This window comes from Cottoperca gobio, unplaced genomic scaffold (assembly GCF_900634415.1).
Source record: "Cottoperca gobio unplaced genomic scaffold, fCotGob3.1 fCotGob3_305arrow_ctg1, whole genome shotgun sequence".
NCBI classification, from domain to species: Eukaryota; Metazoa; Chordata; class Actinopteri; order Perciformes; family Bovichtidae; genus Cottoperca; species Cottoperca gobio.
In genome coordinates, this window is record NW_021166915.1 from 31198 (window position 1) to 53698 (window position 22501).

Genomic DNA, 22501 nt, shown 5'->3' on the forward strand with positions numbered 1-22501 from the left:
GAAGGGAGCGTTCAGGCACGACTCAGGAAATGAGATTGGCCGATGAAATCTTTATGTTCGGTATAAACAGTCTCCGAGGAGAGAGCAGGATTACTGAAGGTGGGCGAGCGTGGAGAGACAAAATATTAAGTATCGAAGCTGGTGGCTGGTTCCCTTCGGGAGGACGGCAGCTGGAGGTTTAATAGTTTAGATTTTAATATAGAGCCAGAGTCTGTTTGGATATTATGGACATATGGAGAGGACGATTGAAAGACACATTTGTTAAAGCTAAACTAGGTCAAACAGCTGGAGATTGTTAGCATGTTTAGCCTCTTTTTCATAGAGATAGAACAGTGACATTTCGAACGGAAAAAGGAAACATTGGCTGTAAAACACTTTTATTACTAAAGTTTTTGCAAAAGTCGTGTTTGAAAACTACTCCACTGAACAATAAACAGCAGGCATTAAAAATGATTTATTCTAATTGGATATTTTTTGTGTTTTTGATGACAATGTTCTGATTTCTTCTCTTTGTTTCAGTTTTTACAGCAGAGCATGATTTACATATCATCTGCATACTAAGGAGAGAAGGCGACTCTTCTGGACCCCCAGTCACATATGGCTTTGTCTTCCACAAGTTTTCATTTCAGTGGAACTTGTTAAGGAGCCAATTCAACTTTTTCCAGTACAATTGTTTCAATGCCAACGTTTACTTTTTCAGTTCTTCAACGCCAAATTATATTTTCAATGCCAGAATTTAAAGTCACTGTTACGGCTCCAAACGTTTTAACCCAAAGACCTGTACGTCTTTTGACAAATACTAAAATCAGTGCTGACCAACTGTTTGAAATGTAATGAAAGTTCCACATTGTTTTTGTGAGTTTTGTTTCCTATGTTGCTGCTCAGCTGCTGCGTCTCAGCTGTCAGTCAAACAGTTTGGACAGTAAAGTGACATCGTGTGGCATCTTCGCCCAGGACACAATGAGATGAGATGAACTACGGTGTCTTCTTCTTCTGTGGTTATTCAGGAAGCTTTGGAACAGACCTAAACTGAATTTTTTGGAAGGACATGGTTGCAGAATGTGATGGAATACAACAAGATGTGATGACTCACTTGTGTAAAGGTGTGCACTGGCTCAGTGCCCGTTCCGCTGATTGCTTGGCCTCCGGTATTGCTGCTTGCAGCTCTTGCGAGAACACACTGGATGCTGCGCTTCCTCGAGTCCTCAGTAATACAGAATGGTTGTGAAGAAACTTGAGGGACAGACATACATACAGACTAGGGAGGTCACGAGAACCAATACTTTGGTATCAAGTCGATGCCAAAAGTCTGAAAATGTGACGGTACTTGTTCTTCTAAGGGCTCGAGACTAGCGACGTCCACGGGAAGATAGAAGCTATTTTGGGACGCAGTAAACTCACTATTGACGCGTCCAGGGGATGCAGCTGTTAGAGCTAGCTAACGTTAGCAGTTAGTTTTTAGCAGCCGGTGAACAGAGGATCCATTGAGTGGCACTACGGTGCGTTCAGGCTCTATTCAGTAAAGATTAGAACTGGGCAAAGGGAAATTATAACATTATCATGATGTGTTCAAGTGTAATCGTGGAAAATGTTTGTGATACATTAGAATAGATATCCTGCAGTTGTTTGAAGATGTTTTCACAGCAATATAAAATAGATATTAGATGAATTATGAGCTGTTTAACTTCCTAACAAAAACCAGTATGATGTAATAAAGGAGTGTTGAAGTACATGGAGTTATTGAGTTATTGTTTGTTTGGAATTTCACTGCTGTTGGTCTTGACTACTAAACTTCCTTCGACTCGCTCCATTTCAGTTAGATTAATTAACATATTTTTGAGTAAGTCGGTAAGTTTAACTTCCAAACTGGACAACAGACAGGAAACAAAAGGCTTTTGCAGGAGCTTTTGTTTTTTTCCAAATGTCCAAGATCAAGAGCCAAATGAGCAGCACTGGATCAGCTGATTGTTATTGGAAGTTGGCTCAATGCAGTTATTGACTGCTGTAAGAAAAACAGAGACTGAAGTCAGAGAGAGAGAGAGACAAACATAGCAGGGGAAAGGAAGATAAAGATGAAGAAGGAGCTATTGATTAAAGGCCACGGGGAGTAAAGTGGAGGAGGAGAAAGACGACAGTGAATGACAAGGAAAGAGGGAGAATAGATTGAGAGAGACAGAGGGGAGACACAGGCGAGACGGAGAGTAATAGCTTATTTCACTCCATCTATTCCCAGTTGTCTTGTCAGAACTGATGGGATAACGGTTGGTATTAGAGGGCAGAGTCAATGGCTTTGACCCTGATAACCGAACACTGGATTTCCAATTTCATCCTGAGCCGTAATGACTCCGGCCAGCGGGAGAGAATTACAGGCTGCAGGGCCGGATTGTTTGGCTTGGACGTATTAAGGTGCAGTTTATGATAATGTTGAGCGATTATCCATAAGTACATCTTTAACTGGCGAGGGGAGAAGTAGAAGAGTCGGTGGATTGAGTGAACCGGTCATTACGCTCTAGCGAAATGCTATATTTAAAAAAAGAAAAAACATTAATTTGTCTCTCCGTGCAAGAAGGAGCTCGTCTGGTTCGACCTGCTTTAATGCGTTCAGGCCGTCTGGAGGCCTGTGAGCAAAGACAAGAGTCTCAGCAGTCCAAACTTATGTTTGCAAGTTGTCTTCAGGAGAAATGAACTGCTGAAGAACAAACAGCAGACTTCATACTGACCTTATTATCCACGGAGGCTAAATTCTTTGGGAATTAAAGTAATTTTCTCAAAGTTTTTGATTGAAATAAATGATGTTAAATCCCTGTGCATCACCCAATGAGGGAACTCAAAGGTGATTGAGACTTTGGCCTCTTGCATTTGCAGTATCACAAACCCAGTGCCTGAAGAATCCCAGGTTTCACCCCCAGCAGTGGTCGTGGGTGCACAGAGGGGATGTGGAGCAAACGCAGCGGACTCGCTTGTTTGTGAAGCGTCGTGCAGTTTTTCTGCAAAGAAAAGGAGATCTTTGAGGTAGTACATTTTAACCTTCCAAATGAAAGGTTTCTGGTGAAGCTCCCCAAGAAGGAGCCAGAGTGTATCATCTGTAGCCTGTTTGAGTCCATTAAACTACAGAAGTGCATCAGAAGTTCATGATAAACTTCCTCCTTGACTCTCAGCTCCACGAGGTCATTAAGTGCGTCTGTGGCTCAGCAGGTGGAGCGAGGCGGCGTGCTTCTCCTGTCCGCATGTCCAAGGTTACCATCGAGACCCTTTCCCTTCTCTTTGTCACATCTCGGCCTTCTACAAAGAAATGTCATACAAAAAAGATCTATTTTACAATTTGCTCCTGAAAGCATCATTTGTGGCTCAGAATCCTGTTTTGCAAGTTCAACATAAGGTCGAGCTTAAGTCAGTAGAGGTAGAGTTTAACAACGTGTCATGTGTGAGACAAGGTGAGCTGCATCCTTGAAAAGAAACAGAAAGTATATCTGCTGCTTGATGTTTGACACATTTAGCAGAGCAGTTCTCTCAGAGGTGTATGACTGTTCCCTGGGCACAGAGTAAGCTCCTCTTTAGAGCTTTGTGCTGCACATGATGAGAAGTGTAAAGGAATGTAATGTATAAGCAAAGCCTTTGTGGAAACATCAACGTATGTTTTCCATTTAATGAACTGGACTGAATTAAAAGGTAAAGATCCTGTTAATGCAGAAATGAATCCGATCACTGAATGAAAAGAGTCTTGGGACTGTCAGTCGCAGGTTGTTATTAAAAAAAGATAAATCTGACAGACGTGAACGAAAATGATTCACATTTCTCCAGCTTTCCAACACATCTCCTGTCTTCACTCAGCTGAACTGACAGGCTTCCTGCTGCTTTCTCTTTTTCTGACAGTCAGATTTCCAGCGGGGAAACGATGTTTTAGTGTCGAGACGTCTGACAGTACGATGTCCCTGCAGCTGCCACTCATTCTGTCCTCTGTAGAGGACTGAGCGGAGAGACACAATGTGTCCACCCATCTGCAGTCGCTCTGCTGCGATGGTGGGAAGGTGCCTGCTGGCAGCTCTCACACTCACACACACACACACACACACACACACACACACACACACACACACACACACACACACACACACACACACACACACACACACACTGCAGCTAAATATAGAACGTCAGTGTCAAATCTGCTAAATGCCACAATCACAACCACATCGTACACATTGTGTATTGTTCCAGATTTACTTCCTCAGAAACCTCTCAGTAGATCCCCTTCCTTTCCAAAAATATGTCTTTTTCTTAAATGCTCCTCACTTTCCAAAATGTCTTTGCTTATAAAACACGTCTTCACTTTCCAAAATGTCCAAAATCATGTTCCCAAAATTGTCCTCGTTTTCCAGAAAATGTCGTAACTATGCAAAATATTCATCACACCCAAAAATGACACTTTTAAGATGTCCTCACTCTCCAGGTCCTCACAACGATAGCAGTACAGGAACAGCACACACACTAAAACACACACAGTTGTCAGAGCTTTGGCAGCGGCTCAAAACAAACGTCTCTAATAATGATTGTGACAACAGGGAGCAGCAACAATAACAACATCGAGCCCAAATCCTAAATCTTAAATAAACTGGACAAACAGGAAACTGGCAAACAAAAGAGATAAGAGCAAAACCAGACGGATGAAAGAGCAGAAGTAGAACAAGGATCATCCTGTAATAACGAGGGCAGCTGGTTGCTCGGCTTCATTAACCACGAGAAAACAGTCCCTGATTTACTGCTCTGATAAAGTTTTACCACTTTAATCATTCTGCCAAGGTCTCCGTTCAATCTGATCTCTGATTAAACAAGCGTTGAAATATATATATATATATATATATATATAAGATATTATATATATTATATATATATATATAGATATGCATATATACATTATATATATATATATATATATATATATATGTATATATATATATATATATATATAATATTTATATATTAGATTACAGATATATATATAATATATATACATATATATATTTATATATATATTTAATATATATATAATTTGTCTATATAAATATATATTATATCCATATATATATTATATTATATCTATGTGTATATATATATATATATATATACCCATATCTGAGAGAGATAGAGATAGATACAGATATGATATATATATAGAGAGATAGAGAGATAATATAGATAGAGATAGATAGAGAATATAGAGATACATATAATATATATAATAATATAGATAGATTATAGGATATAGATATATATATATATATATATAGATAAGATATGAGAGATATAGATATATACATATATATATATAGATAGATATATAGATATATAATTATATATTATCGGTATATATAGATATATATATAGATAATAGATAGATATATATAAAATATATATATTTAAAGCATCCATTCAAAGATGGCCGCTGCTGTTCATGAAGCATCCTTCTTCTTCTCTGAGTGTGTGTGTGTGTGTGCACCTTCTTCTTCTTCTTCTTCTTCTTCTTCTTCTTCTTCTTCTTCTTCTTCTTCGTGTGTGTTCTGGGGTCTAAAGTGACTAAACTTCTGCTCCTGTATACGATGAATCAGCTGCTCAAAGATTAATAACCTGGACTCAGATTATAAATATGCTGTCAAGTGTTTAATCCTTCCGCAGTAAACACTTCCTTAAAAAGAGACACGTCCGTCTGATACATAAGAACATCATCAACACAGACGTTAATAACAAATAACTATAACACAAACTCATTCATACAGCTCCTTTTTAAAATACAATATTTATACAAACGGAAGTTAAAGTGTGAACATTGTACTAAATACTGTGTACTACACTATAATACAAACAGTCAATATGTAAAAGGATTGAAGCAGATTGAACACATGCAGAACACCAACATTTCAAAGCGTCTGCAGATCTGCTCTAAAGAAGCAGAAGCATGATCTCATCCTTTCACAGAAACATCTTCAGATCTGAGCTCATGTTTCCCAATATTCTCATTTCACACTCAACGTGTCCTGAAGCTGAACTTGTGTCTCTGGACAGAAGATTAAAAACACTTTACACAGTCAGACAAAGCGCAGCATCAATAGTGCTGCGTCTACAGCGATGTGATGATGAGGAATCCTTCCTGCTTCTCTCCGGCACAGCGGGAACACGTCCGTCTGTCTTTCAGAGCAGAGCTGGTGATCCTTTTAATTTAGCTAATATAAGTGTTTGTGTCGACGGAGTCTTTGAGATGTTTATATATATATGTTAATACTGTGTCCGGGGACTGAACGCTGATCCTGACCTTCTGGAGACAGAGGCCAGATGTTAGTGGGTGTTAGCCCCCCCCCCCACCAGTACCAGCATCCAGAGAGTTTCTTCAGGCCAGAGTTTTCTGCTGGTGTGCGTGCGTCAGATTCCAGCCTGAACAACTGTCCCCTCAGGCTCAGAGGCATGGCACACACTGCAGCGGGAACAAACATCAATAATGTGCCACCACACACACACACACACACACACACACACACACACACACACACACGCGCGCGCACATGCACACGCACACACACGCACACACACACACACACACACACGCGTGCACATGCACACGCAACACACACACACACGCGCGCGCACACGCACATACACACACACCACACACACACACACACACACACACACACACACACACACACACACACACACGTGTGTGTGTGTGTCTGTGTGTCTTCTATCTATCTTCTAAGAGCAGTTTGGTTTACGATGTGTTTGTAATGGATGCACTTTACTTCTTTAAGTGTTTGTGTTGAAACAAACAGATGTAGTATAAAGAATAAAGAATAAAGTTTAAAGAATAAGAATAAAGTATAAAGAAACATGTAAACATGTCCCTGCCGCGTTACATCCACACGTTTCTCTGACTTTAATGTGGATTTGCATGAACAGAGTCCTTGGTGTCCCTGAACGTGGCGCTCGCTGCTCGTCTTCAACGCTCTCAGCCTCCTGACGCAGCTGAAGGACGTCCTGCAGCTGCTCCACCACCGGCACTTTATCAGAAATATAATTAATAAGACATATGTGTAGTTTCTCCTCTCAAATTGATTCTGTGCGTCCCTAAGGTCGAAGTGATCCTTCTCCCCCGACGTGAAAGAAGCATTTTAACAGCAATGTGTCCTGTAAGATTAACACGTTTAATATCATTGCTGTTTGTTTATATTAGTATTCACGAGGAGTCGTTCTGCTGCTGCTTCATGCGTCCCTCAGGAGTGGACGGTGAAGCCCCTCGGCGCTCACCTCTGATTGGCTTGAAGTGCAGCTCGTCCACAGATCCTGAGATTCAGACACGAGATGTTTGATCTCCGGGAGAGACTGAAGTCTTCCTGCAGCTCCGCCTTAGTGAAGACAGATGTTTTTCAAATGCAAATACATTCTCTGTGCATGAAGGACACGCAGGAGTCTGACGCATGAGAGGAGGGAGACACCGGCACCATGCTCCGTCTGAATGTTCTTATTTATCTTCCATTTATTCCTCCAACAGCTACATTACATAACGCCTCATGTACATATTAAACACTTGTAATATAAACTTGTGTTGATGTGAGTCATGAAGTGGGGAAGCTTCATGATATCTGTTAGTTACATGTTTGACCCTGTTCACCTGTAGTGTGTACAACATGTATGACTCTGTTCACCTGTAGTGTGTACAACATGTATGACTCTGTTCACCTGTAGTGTGTACAACATGTATGACTCTGTTCACCTGTAGTGTGTACAACATGTATGACCCTGTTCACCTGTAGTGTGTACAACATGTATGACTCTGTTCACCTGTATGTGTGTACAACATGTATGACTCTGTTCACTGTAGTGTGTACAACATGTATGACCTCTGTTCACCTGTAGTGTGTACAACATGTATGACCTGTTCACCTGTAGTGTGTACAACATGTATGACTCTGTTCACCTGTAGTGTGTACAACATGTATGACTCTGTTCACCTGTAGTGTGACAACATGTATGGACTCTGTTCACTGTAGTGTGTACAACATGTATGACCCTGTTCACCTGTAGTGTGTACAACATGTATGACTCTGTTCACCTGTAGTGTGTACAACATGTATGACTCTGTTCACCTGTAGTGTGTACAACATGTATGACTCTGTTTCACCTGTAGTGTGTACAACATGTATGACTCTGTTCACCTGTAGTGTGTACAACATGTATGACCCTGTTCACCTGTAGTGTGTACAACATGTATGACCCTGTTCACCTGTAGTGTGTACAACATGTATGACTCTGTTCACCTGTAGTGTGTACAACATGTATGACCCTGTTCACCTGTAGTGTGTACAACATGTATGACCCTGTTCACCTGTAGTGTGTACAACATGTATGACCCTGTGTCACCTGTAGTGTGTACAACATGTATGACCCTGTTCACCTGTAGTGTGTACAACATGTATGACCCTTGTTCACCTGTAGTGTGTACAACATGTATGACCGTGTTCACCTGTAGTGTGTACAACATGTATGACCCTGTTCACCTGTAGTGTGTACAACATGTATGACCCTGTTCACCTGTAGTGTGTACAACATGTATGACCGTGTTCACCTGTAGTGTGTACAACATGTATGACCCTGTTCACCTGTAGTGTGTACAACATGTATGACCCTGTTCACCTGTAGTGTGTACAACATGTATGACTCTGTAGTGTGTACAACATGTATGACCCTGTTCACCTGTAGTGTGTACAACATGTATGACTCTGTTCACCTGTAGTGTGTACAACATGTATGACTCTGTTCACCTGTAGTGTGTACAACATGTATGACTCTGTTCACCTGTAGTGTGTACAACATGTATGACCCTGTTCACCTGTAGTGTGTACAACATGTATGACCCTGTTCACCTGTAGTGTGTACAACATGTATGACTCTGTTCACCTGTAGTGTGTACAACATGTATGACTCTGTTCACCTGTAGTGTGTACAACATGTATGACTCTGTTCACCTGTAGTGTGTACAACATGTATGACCCTGTTCACCTGTAGTGTGTACAACATGTATGACCCTGTTCACCTGTAGTGTGTACAACCTGTATGACTCTGTTCACCTGTAGTGTGTACAACATGTATGACTCTGTTCACCTGTAGTGTGTACAACATGTATGACCCTGTTCACCTGTAGTGTGTACAACATGTATGACCCTGTTCACCTGTAGTGTGTACAACATGTATGACTCTGTTCACCTGTAGTGTGTACAACATGTATGACTCTGTTCACCTGTAGTGTGTACAACATGTATGACCCTGTTCACCTGTAGTGTGTACAACATGTATGACCGTGTTCACCTGTAGTGTGTACAACATGTATGACCCTGTTCACCTGTAGTGTGTACAACATGTATGACCCTGTTCACCTGTAGTGTGTACAACATGTATGACTCTGTAGTGTGTACAACATGTATGACCCTGTTCACCTGTAGTGTGTACAACATGTATGACTCTGTTCACCTGTAGTGTGTACAACATGTATGACTCTGTTCACCTGTAGTGTGTACAACATGTATGACTCTGTTCACCTGTAGTGTGTACAACATGTATGACTCTGTTCACCTGTAGTGTGTACAACATGTATGACCCTGTTCACCTGTAGTGTGTACAACATGTATGACTCTGTTCACCTGTAGTGTGTACAACATGTATGACTCTGTTCACCTGTAGTGTGTACAACATGTATGACTCTGTTCACCTGTAGTGTGTACAACATGTATGACTCTGTTCACCTGTAGTGTGTACAACATGTATGACCCTGTTCACCTGTAGTGTGTACAACATGTATGACCCTGTTCACCTGTAGTGTGTACAACATGTATGACTCTGTTCACCTGTAGTGTGTACAACATGTATGACTCTGTTCACCTGTAGTGTGTACAACATGTATGACCCTGTTCACCTGTAGTGTGTACAACATGTATGACCCTGTTCACCTGTAGTGTGTACAACATGTATGACTCTGTTCACCTGTAGTGTGTACAACATGTATGACTCTGTTCACCTGTAGTGTGTACAACATGTATGACTCTGTTCACCTGTAGTGTGTACAACATGTATGACCCTGTTCACCTGTAGCGTGTACAACATGTATGACTCTGTTCACCTGTAGTGTGTACAACATGTATGACTCTGTTCACCTGTAGTGTGTACAACATGTATGACTCTGTTCACCTGTAGTGTGTACAACATGTATGAATGTTACAATACATATCTTTAAAGGAGCTTTTCTCTAAAGGAGCTTTTTCTCACACTCTTCAGCAGAAGTCTCCACTTCAGCAGCACTTACATACACCAAACTTTCCACTTTCATTCCTCTCTATATTCTGAAGCTTTGTGCAGAGGGCTTTGTTCACATGTCACTCGCAGCTCATGTTATACACGCTACACTAACTACATGCAGCACATGCACAGAGTTCTGTGTGTGTGAGACGCAGCAGAGTGACGGACATGACTCGGGCAATGATCTCCCTGATTGAGCAGATTACAGATTACTGCCTGTAATCTGCTCAATGATTGAGGGACATGGTCACAGTCAAAGCTCTAAGCTCTCCGCTCTGTCTGCAGACTCACTGAAGGCGTTCAGCCTCACAGCTGTAGCTGCAACACTTTAATGTGAAACTGTTTGTGCTCTCCGGCTTTTTACGGAGACATGTCCGGATGTTTATCAGCCAAATGTGCCAAAACAAAAGTGTCATCTTCACGTTGCACCTGGATGTTTAGTGGAATCTGTCGGTGTGCTAGTTTGACACTCCTGATCTCTGTTAGTCTCCTTATTAAATACAGTTTCTACAAACAATGACACGTCTGTGATTCTGTGTTCGACTTTGTCTGACCAGCGAGTCAAAGCGGAAGAAGAAGCAACGTTTCATGTGTCTGTCCTGCAGCTTGGAGCGACTCGTGTTCTGTTGTTTCAGAGCGGGAACAGTGGACAGAACACTCTTCGTCCTCAGTGAAAGCGACTGGAACTGGACGCTTTGTGCCTTCCCTCTCTAACCAAAGCCGACCGCGTCCCTGTGTTTCCTCTGAGCCCTGCCAAGCGCTCCTCCGGCCGAGCCTCGGCCCCCTGCCGCTCCGCTGATTGCTTAATGAGAGCATGTGGTTGGACGCTCTCTGCCCGACGACACGCACTCCTCTCTGCAGCTTCTCACATCACATGTGACTCGCTGTTGTTTCACTACAAACTGAGAGAAAATGTAAGTGACCTACTCGCCAACGAGCACGCCGCTGCCGCTGGCGCTGGTTTGCCGGAGCTTCAGTTGGAACAGGAAGTTGGCGCAGGACAGGAGTGGGCGTTTGGATTAGAGGGGAAAGAAAACGCTCAGTGTTCATTGTGAAGCAGCGACTGTGAAAGCTTTGTTCATCCGCTGCCAGAGAAATAATCTGCACACACGAGGACGTAAATGTGCTGATTGTTGCCGCTAGTGTGTGTGTTTGCTCCATCAGTGCTGCATTTATATGATTATTATTATTATTTATGTGATTATTATTATTTCTATGATTATTATTATTTCTATGATTATTATTATTATTATTATTTCTATGATTATTATTATTATTTATATGATTATTATTATTTATATGATTATTATTATTATTTATATGATTATTATTATTATTTATATGATTATTATTATTATTTATATGATTATTATTATTTATATGATTATTATTATTTATATGATTATTATTATTATTTATATGATTATTATTATTTATATGATTATTATTATTTATATGATTATTATTATTATTCTTTATATGATATATTATTATTCTTTATATGATTATTATTATTATTTATATGATTATTATTATTTATATGATATATTATTATTCTTTATATGATTATTATTATTATTTATATGATTATTATTATTTATATGATATATTATTATTTATATGATTATTATTATTATTATTTATATGATATATTATTATTTATATGATTATTATTATTATTTATATGATTATTATTATTTATATGATTATTATTTTTGGCCGGCGTCACTCGACTCTTTCCGTTTCAGTGACTTTACTAATAGAAATGGTTTGCGGACTCTGGAGCTGCTCCCACAATCCTTCTCTCTCCCGTAGATCGAGCGGCCGCGTCTTCTCGTCTTTAATCCGCTCATTACTTGAATCCACACGTTCTCCGTCTTGAATGTCAACTCAGAACTGTCCCTGAATACTCGTTCTCTCAAAGTAAAGGCCGTGAAACGTCAGGCAGATGTTTAGACAGAAAAGTCCAGTTTGATTAAAACATCTATAAGTTTGAAGACAATCAGAAACACAGCACACTCCTTCTGTCAAAGTCCTGACGCCGTAACAACAAAGTGATCCTGCAGGAATTTGCACAGACGTGTGTCATTGGGTCCAGCGTCTTTATTTATGTGACAAACGTTTGTAAGAATGTGACACCTGCAGTGTCGCTTCCCGGCTGCGGTCGTGAGCGCTGCTGCGATTGCAGATTTCTACACTCATTCAAAGAAAGTGTGTTTTGTTGTGCAGCAGTGTCATTTATCTTGTTGATCAAACTCGCACAGACGTGTCAGGACGTCTCCTGGGAAACTGAAACGTCCTGTTTCAAAAAGACATTGAGTTAATTACAGAACCTTCGTACACAGTGAAACACTGCAGCCTTTCTCCAGCCAATTTATTTAACAGTCGATCAGTGAATGTGATGTTTTCATTCTCCTTTCAAAATGAAAATGGCCGGTTTTACAAAATGCGAGCTTGTGTGTTGATGTCTTTGTTGACTCTCTGAATGTTAATGTGCAGAAACGTGTCGGAGCACTTAACAATCCATATTGTTCAAAGGCTGGATCCATCAACCGAACACAATGGCGTGCAGACAGACGGGGAGGAAATGGAAAACTGGGCCTGTTTATCATTTCAAGTAAAATGAGAAATGAAATATCTCGTTTCATCTTCATCTTCATAGTTTGGAGTTCTGCAGCTTGTTTCCCGTTGCTGCCTTTGGGACTCTCAGCCTGAAAGCGTCTTGAAATAAATCAGTGAATTCGTCTCGCTGCCTCTTCATCTCTCAGTCCTCTACCTGCGACGGTGAGAGCGGCGCCCGTAGCAGGAAGTACAAAGAGCTGTGAAGACGCTCGGAGTCACTGAGCGAAGACGCCGCTGACACGGATCAACTTCAGTGTTTGTTAGCACGGATTGAAAACAGAGCAGCGTCAGGATTATTCATCGTGTCCAGGGCTGTTGTATGAAGGAGAACATATGTGTTGAGGTGTGTGCAGATGGATCTGTGTGTTTGCATCCAGCTTGCTCTACATATAAAGTTGTGACCTTGCTGCGTTCTGGACCGTGAAGGTTGTTTCCGTTAGCGTTTTACAATGGAATGGATTTTCAATCTGCAAATCAATTTCCTGAATTTAATGGCTTATCAAGGTCAGTGAGCTTTCCAGAGAGGATTTCTTCTGATGCATATCTATCATCGGACACAGTTATTGAGCTGTTGGTCAGAGCAGCAGATTCAGAACTAAAGTTCTGATATAAAACAAATGAGATCCAAGTTATTGACTTTCAGTCAAGCTCACAAACAGCGTCTGCTCTCAGCGCGTTAAACTCACCACGGGTTACCTGGAGATGCTTTGACATTTCAGAGGTTTTATCGGCCGGCAGATTAAATGCGCTGATACAAAAACGAATAAGTGTAGAATGTGATGGACTGTGAAGTGATGGTGTGTTACAAGACAGTCAAATAACAAACCCCATCCAGCATCGCTCAGTTCATCTCCAGCAGCCGGAGCCGCCGGGAAATGTCAGAACAACAGAAACTGTCAGATAACAGCAGACGAAAAGCTGAGTTTTACATTTTGTCGTACAACAAAAGGTGAAAACAGGACGAGAAGAGCATTAGAGATATCAGAGCGAAAAGAGGAAGTTTAGAGCCAAAGTCCATGATCGCACCATTAAAGCTTTCAACCACGCCGTCTCTTCATTAGACATCATCGACCAGTTAGTGAACCGGCAGGTCCACGTTAGCCAGTTACACATGTTGGCTTCATGAGGTTGGAAACTACATCTGCAGATGAGCTGTTGGAACGACAACATGAGATGAACGGATGATTGGATAGAAAGGTAGATGAAGGAACGGATTGGCACACAGATTGGTGGTAATGATGGTGGAACAGATGGGTTGTAGATTGTTCGATGAATAAAAGGTTGGTGATGAGGATCCAAAAAGGAAAACGTAAAAAAAATAGATGAATGGATGAATGGATGAATGGATCGAGTGAATGGTTTGGGAAACTGATTTTTGGACGGATTGATGGGATATGTGGTCAGATGTAGTGATGGATGGATTATTATGCAGATGGATGTATAAATGGACCGATGGACAGATGGATATGGACATATCAATGAATGATGGACGGATGGATGAATGGATGAACTGATAGGTGGACGGGTAGTTTGATAAGTATAAGGTTGGTGATGGAAGAAAAATTGTCAAATACGTTGATGGATGAATGGATTGCTGGACAGATGATCGGGTGAAGGATGGATATAATGGAAGAATGAAGGGATGAGTAGAAAGAAGGATGAAGCGAAGGGTTGAAGAATAAAGGAAATGACAGATCGGACATGTACGGAGGCGTCATGGTAGTACGGATGGATGGATGGATGATGGGTAATAGAAGCATGAACAGAAGGAAGAGATATGTGAGTACAAAGATGGATACATGGAAGAATGAATGCATGAATGGATAATAAAATAAAGGTTGAATGACGGGAAACTTGAGCTCTCGTAGACACGCAGAGTGGATAATTGGATGGAAGAACAAAAGAGCATCAAAAAGGAAGAGACTTCTTCAATCTCCCAAAATTAACCCTTTCATCATTTCCTAATGTTGTCCTCCTCTCGCCCTAAATCTTTCATTTCTTCCCTCCCCTCTTCCTCTGCAGTCTCTGTTGTCTCTTACAGATTCTTCCTCCGTCTGCATGCGAGTTGAAAAGTTCAGACATATTTCTTTCTCATAGAATAATCTTAAAGCTCAGAGACGATGCCAGCAGCACTTTATCACAATCAGCGTTAACAAATGAATTCATCCTTATTTCACTGCTAATCGTGTGTGTGGCTGGTTTGCTTGTCTGCGTCGTTGTTGCTCAGGACTCAGCTGCTCACATATGTCATTATTATTAAGGCAAAAAGATTATTTGTATTGTTGGTTTGTTGAGGGTATAACTCCCTGCTGTTGCGTAATGATTAAACTGAAGAATCCACATGAAATGCTTCAAAATAAAGGACAGTAGACAAAGAACGAACATAACAAATAGGGATAAAATGCCATAATTAATTTAAAATAAGATAGAAAATAAAACATGCTTAATAAAATAAGAATTGTATATAATGTATGTAAATGATCGGAGATATTAAAAGCTTAATGACGAACAATAAGCATTTATTTGTGTCTGCTTGTGGTTAGGGTGTGTGGAAGGACAAAAAGTGAAGTGAGGATGGTTGTCCAGGAAGATGGAAATGGATGAACTGATGAAGGATGAATGGATGGATGGATAGAAGAAAGGGGGATAAATGTTAAATAGATGCACATTTTTTTTAGGGGGTCAAAACTGATATTATTTGAAAGTGTGAACATTTGTGGAAATTAAGTTTTTTTTAATGTTGCGCATTTCGGAAAAAACCTTTTGGATAGTGAGGACATCTTTCTAAATGAAAGCAGGGGCGGTTTTGTAAATTGAAGAAATGTGTGGAATAAGGACATTTGCTCAAACTGAGGACACTGTTGGAAAGTTTGAGCCTTTTGCTAGTTTCTCACATCTTCAAAGGCCTGTTTGAGGGTTCAGAAGTTTTGAATTTGGTTCTAACTGTGTGTCTTCAAAGGTATAAAGTTACAGTATTACCTCTGGTGACGGTCACACCCAACACACACTAAGACTTGAAACCACCATGAATTCAGACAAAAAACGTCTTTCAAAGGCAACAGCGCGCACACATAACGGAAAGAGTTTAAAATAGACACACTTCAGTGGCGTTGTGTTTCTATTCATATTCTTCTCTCACTATCTTTCTGTCATCCATCTGTAAACACTAATCATCTTTTCCTCTCCCTGTCATCCTTTTCTCCGCGTGACATTTGTCTCTGTCAGAGTCTGTCCTCCCTCTGGCGTGACTCACTGCTCCAGTGTTTTTTAATAAGTTCACACTTCTTGTCTTTTCATTCTGACCTTTCATTAACTTCCTTTTCAAAAATGCAACACCATGTACTGCTGTCGAGGTATGTTAGTGTGGATCGAACTTTCAGGACGGACTTCCACTGCAGACGCAGTCAGGTGGTGGAGGAAACCTTTCTCTCTGGCAGAGATATCTGAGGTCGTGAAAAAGCAAACGGGTGGATGAGTCGAAGGCTCTGATATCGTTGAGCTGTGTTGGTTGCACCCTTTCAGTGTTGTGCAGAGGTCAGGGACAGAGCCTGCACTGCTCAGTCAATGATCAAACCTCGGACTCAAGCTGGAACAACACTTCTATGGGCTGCAAGAAAGCAAACATACACGGGTGTTTGGACAAGTTCGTGTTTCTCTTACTTTGGTATAACATACGTGTCCATGAAGCAAACCGATGCAAAGGAAATGGAAAGGAAAATCAGAAATGGAAACCAATTTCACCCATGTGACATCTGTGAAAGAAGTCGAATGTATCAACGTCAATGACGCCAAGTAAAGTTGCATAAACCCCTGAACCATCTACCTGCAAGAGCGTTCCCCACAAAAGCAAAGTGTTTCTAAAAGCTGCAATGTGGTTACTGCCAGAGGTCTAACGCGGTCAAATCTGTGCTCGTTCACGTGGACGGCAACTGCTCCACATGTCTACGGGCGGTAGAACTAAATGTCCACACGTCCTCCTACTGAAACAACAGAATGTTTGCTAGCGGCTCCCAAAACAACATGTATGACGTTGGCATTTTTAAACATGTGAAACGAAAAACTACTTTTGGTTCTGTGTACGCAAGAAAACTACTTGGTTCAGGAAAAGATGGTTTGGGTGAAGTGCGGGATGAGGTTACGTACTAACGTAGGTACAAACAGCGACTTTACATAACTCAACATGTTGACCCGTGTTTCACACGGGACATAAACTCCGCTCACGCTTCCACTCCGACCTCCTTTGTTGTTCTTTATACTTCTACACCTGACGTCCTGCTTCGCTCCTCTGATAACCTGCTTATACAAACCATAAAGCCTTTAGTCAGGACAGGACGTGTGGAGGTGTGCGTCCGCACTGCATGTGGTGATTCACGCCGATCAAAGCCGTAGAAGTGCTTCACCTGGAAGTCATGATTGTAACTTTTACTTTGCAGCTCTAAAATGAAACTGATGAATTAAAACTGAGGGAGAACACAACTAATGGCTTTTATTATTAGTGTGTTTGTCCTGGAGGTCCACTTATTCTGATGTATGAGACACATTAAGTGTCGCAGCAGCAGACTGTTAATCCTTCATAAGGTGACCTGTGTTGCAGCGGGAACCTCAATTCTACACCATATTCTACACACACACACACACACACACACACACACACACACACACACACACACACACACACACACACACACACACACACTCACTCACTCATCATTATCAGTGGAGCAGGTTAATTTCTCATTTAATATAAATACTGACCTTCTGTTCTCGTGGTGGAACTAACGACCTCCCAGAGGCAGAAACAATCTTCAGAACCTTCAAAGCGGCGGGCCGGACACACACCTTCCCCGGCTCATTATAGACGTCACAGTTCACGTGTTGGCCTCCACGGATCAAAGGCTTCTTAACAAGCAGGAAACACACATTTAGCAAGGTTTTTAAGTCGGAGATGAGATCGCCTGTCGTCTTTAAACCTACATGTTGCTGTGAACCGCACAGAGGGCTTCACTTACACCTACTTTATTCATCTTCTCCTGCACTTTGCATATTTATATTCTTTTTGATCAGAAACCTTTATTGCATTAAGCAGTTTCCTACATGAAATATGTCACCTTCCAGGTCTCGTGTTACGCAATTCATATATCAAATCGTGCAAGATTATGAATTACTTTTAACTTTTGTTAAAGTAAGTATTGCACCCTTATCGACACATAGTGCTTGTAATAACGTCCATTTTACTTTTACTTATTTTAGAAGAAGAAGAAGAAGAAGAAGGAGAAGAAGAAGAAGAAGAAGAAGGAGGGGAAGGAGAAGAAGAAGAAGGAGAAGAATGAGGATAAGAAGAAGAAGAAGAAGAAGAAGAAGGAGGGGAAGGAAAGAAGAAGAAGGAGAAGAATGAGGAGAGAAGAAGAAGAAAAGAAGGAGAAGGATAGAAAAGAAGAAGAAGAAGAGTAGAAGTCGCCGCCTCCTTCTCCTTCTTCTCCTCCGTCTCTCCTCCTCCTCCTCCTTCTTCCCTCCTCCTTCTTCTCCTCCTCCTCCTCCTCCTCCTCTTTCGCATCTCTTCTCCTCCTCCTCCTCATTCTCCTCCTCCTCCTTCTTCTCCTTTCCTCCTCCTTCTCCTTCTTCTCCTCCTTCTTCTCCTTCTCCTCCTTCCTCCTCAACCTTCTTCTCCTCTCCTTCTTCTCCTCCTCCTCCTCATCTTTCTCCTCCTTCTCCTCCTCCTCCTCCTCCTCCTTCTCCTCCTCCTTCTTCTCCTCCTCCTCCGCCTCCTTCTTCTCCTTCTCCTCCTCCTCCTTCTTCTCCTCCTCCTTCTCCTTCTCCTCCTCCTTTCTCCTTCTTCTCCTCCTCCTTCTTCTCCTCCTTCTTCTCCTCCTCCTTCTTCTCCTCCTCCTCCTCCTCTTCTCCTCCTTCTCCTCCTCCTCAGCCTTCTCCGCCTCCTCCTTCTCCTCTGTCTCCTCCTTCTCCTCCTCCCTCCTTCATCCATCCTTCTCCTCCTCCTCCTCCTCCTCCTCGTTCTCCTCCTTCTCCTCCTCCTCCTCCTTCTCCTCCTCCTCCTCCTTCTCCTCCTCCTCCTTCTCCTCCTTCTACTCCTTCTCCTCCGTCCTCCTCCTTCTTCTCCGCCTCCGCCTCCTCCTTCTCCTCCTTCTCCTCTCCTTAGAAGAAGGAGAGAAGAAGAGAAGATCCTTCCTGAAGCAGGGACTTGAAGGTTTAAGAGTGAACGTTTGTAGCTGTAGTTCTGCATGTAGTTAGGACCTGCTTCACATTCACACACACAGGCTGGTTGCCTGGCAACTGCACAGAGCCGGGTAGTGGCACACAATCAAACTAACAGAGAAATGAAGGGCTGCCATGTTTTGAGAAAATTTGAATATATTAGCAAATTCAAATGCTTGTTTTTTTGTCTTTTTGGATTTCTGTAATGGAGGATATCCAGTGACACACACACACACACACACACACACACACACACACACACACACACACACATGCCAGTTCCGGTTTGTGACTTTGAAAATGAGCCGCCGGAGTCGCCAAAAAAATGTCGAAATTCTCCCATGAGCGCGCGGGGTAACATTCACTTATTAGAAATTCAGATTTACATTTGAATGCCATCATGTGCTCCACATCATGTAGATGCAGACGTGTGGCGTTCCACATGCAGCACAAATCATGCGTGTGAAATGAACAAGTTTGAGCTGCCGTGTTGGTTTACATCCAGGTGGATCACTTGACTCTGACATGTGTTATTTACAGAGATCACACTGACAAAAAGAACGCAACACAAATATTTACTAAAGGTGATCAAAAATTCAGTAGCTGCCAAATGTACTGAGGCAGGAGGCAGCCGATACATACGCTCCCTCTCTTCCCGTCACCGTATGAATAATGAACAACACATTTTCTCTCATTCCTCCTCATTTGGCACATTAGCTGCACACACACACACACACACACACACACACACACACACACACACACACACACACTTACAGTTCAAACCCGGTTGTGAGCTGCAACTCTTTTCCCTCCCACCGTTCATTAATCCTGACGGGAGGCCGCGTGTTTACGCTCTCAGGTGAGTCTCAGGTGAGTCTCAGGTGCGGCGTCCATTAAAGGATAAGCCTGCTGTTATTCTGTATTTGTCTTGCTGTTGACAAATCCCACGAAAAGACCACAATCAAAGTCCGTCTCTCGATACTTTCTCACTTGCTCTCTGTGGCTCTCAGCTCCAAACACACAGTTTCGTCAGTAACCTCCTGAAACAGCTGCTGATGCAACAAACAGGAGGAAACAGTGCATTTGTTGAGGACTATTTTCAGTGGCGGATTAATCCTCATCTGGTGCTTTGGTGAGTATTTGTGTCAGCAGGACGGTGTGTGTGTACAGTGTGTGTATGAAGGAACATGTGTGGCTCATTGGTGTGTTTTAACATTGGTGCTCTGAGGCACAGAGGAGATGTATTGAGTCTGAACATGAAGAGAAATACAGAATATCACCAGATTAATCCTTTTAGAATGGAGTATTTCCAAAAGCAGTATTACTGGAGGTGAAAACTAAAAGCCTTGTTTCCTCCGGTGTTCGTTCTGAGAGGAGATTCGGTCCGGGATCAAAGACGGTAAAGGCATGAACGACTTTCTGCAGGGCAGAAGAAGATAAGAAAATCCAAACATTCTCATCAGCATCAGGACCCTTACGAAGCGTTAAAGTAACAATCTGTGATTCTGGTTGTGCGGTTTTCTCGGATGTAAATCTAAAGATAGAAACAGCTAAGAAACAAGACGTATGTCTCTACAATATTAAGCCACAGCTGGGAGACCATTAGCTTAGCTTAGCATAAAGGCTGTAAGCAGGGGGCTCTGTCCAACGCTTATCCATTTTACAGTCCTTACTGAATGCTATGCTAATCTAAGCTAATACATTTCAATCTAGCAGAGCAGGGACAGATCCAGACTAGCTGTTTCCCTCTACTCACATACCATATGCTAATCGGGTTTAAGTGTCATATTTCATAGTTTACAGGGTTAGTCTTTACTGTATGTTATGCTAATCTAAGATAATTAGTTTAATTTAAGCAGAGCTATCTCAGATTCTGGTCTTTATGCTAAACTAAGCTAATCGTACAGATCGGAAAATGGGATCTCATTTAACTCTCGATAGCCAACAAGCGGAATTTCCCAAAATGTTTACGTTTTTTTGACTTTTATGTTAGTTGTGTTTCCCAAAGTTATGTTTACGATTCAGTTTGTTTGTTTTTGTGTTCGTCAGCAGGGTTACAGAAAAACGACTGGCCCTATCTTCATGAAACTTGGTGGAAGGGTTTAATATTTCGTGGCGGATACACGCATTATTCTTCTCTTATGGAAACTCTGCGGAGGTCTGCGCTCTCTGGACGCCCTTCTGTTGCTGGTTTAATGTTTTTAATGTATTTACCTTATTTGTACTTACATTATGCAACACTTCTCATTAACCTGATGGGATCTGCATGCACAGACACCCCTGGAGGTAAGGAAGGTATGTTTATTAGTAGGTTGGCTGAACTGAAAATATTAAAGCAGAGCGTCAGGAACTCTCTAATGCTGAAGCGTCTGTGTCTTCTCAGGCTGGGCTCCCCGCTGGGCTGCATGCTGAGTTGTGTAAAGCATGAAGGCAAAACACGGGAAGTAAAAAGACACCCGCTGATCTGTTCAAACGGGAGCATGCTTAATGCAAAGAGGTTTTTCAAACACAGTTTAACAGACGAGGCAGCCTACATACTGATGAGGCCAGTAGTCATGTGTGTCCTTTGCTTCTTTCTTTGGCTTCCTTTAATTCTTTTAGCTTTTTACAGCCTTCTGAACAGTGTCCTAATTTCCCTAATCTCCCTCTATTGACATGCGTTAACTCTCCAGGAATTGTTCCCACACTTGATCCTCTCGTCTGCATATCGTAGTTATTACTTATTCACCTGTTTTACAGTGAATGTACATTTGCTACTAATCTGCATTTCTTTAAAACCTAAACTGCGTAACTCTTGAACGTCACATGGTTACCAAGTCATCCCGTAGATGTAACCACAAAACCAATTGGATGGATCGTCACCCATAGGTGGCGCTACAATAATACAAACTTTAAATGACTACATGTACATTGCACCGGTACAGTTCAAGACTGTACTATTGTCCAACAAGATTTGTAAATCCTCCACAAATCATGGCTTTAATCCGTTTCAACTCCAATTGGACGTCAGTCTGGGAGTGATCGGCCACCAAGGGTTTTGATTCAAGCATCTAGTTTGTTGTGTTTTGGTCTAACCAATCAGTAGTGACTTACTATTCATCCAACAAACTCCATTCTTCATCCCGCCTACACAGCTCTGATCGTCTCTCCAACAGGAGTCGGAGATGAGGGCAGTTCAGAGCTCTTGAACCAGAGCAATGCTTTCACGCTATCTCTGATACTGCTTTCAATAGTCTGTGTTGTCTGTTGTATTGGATTGTATAATGAGGAGAAGGTCTGGTTACATTTTACTGCAGAGTTTAATTTATTTTTATCCATCCGAGGTTTG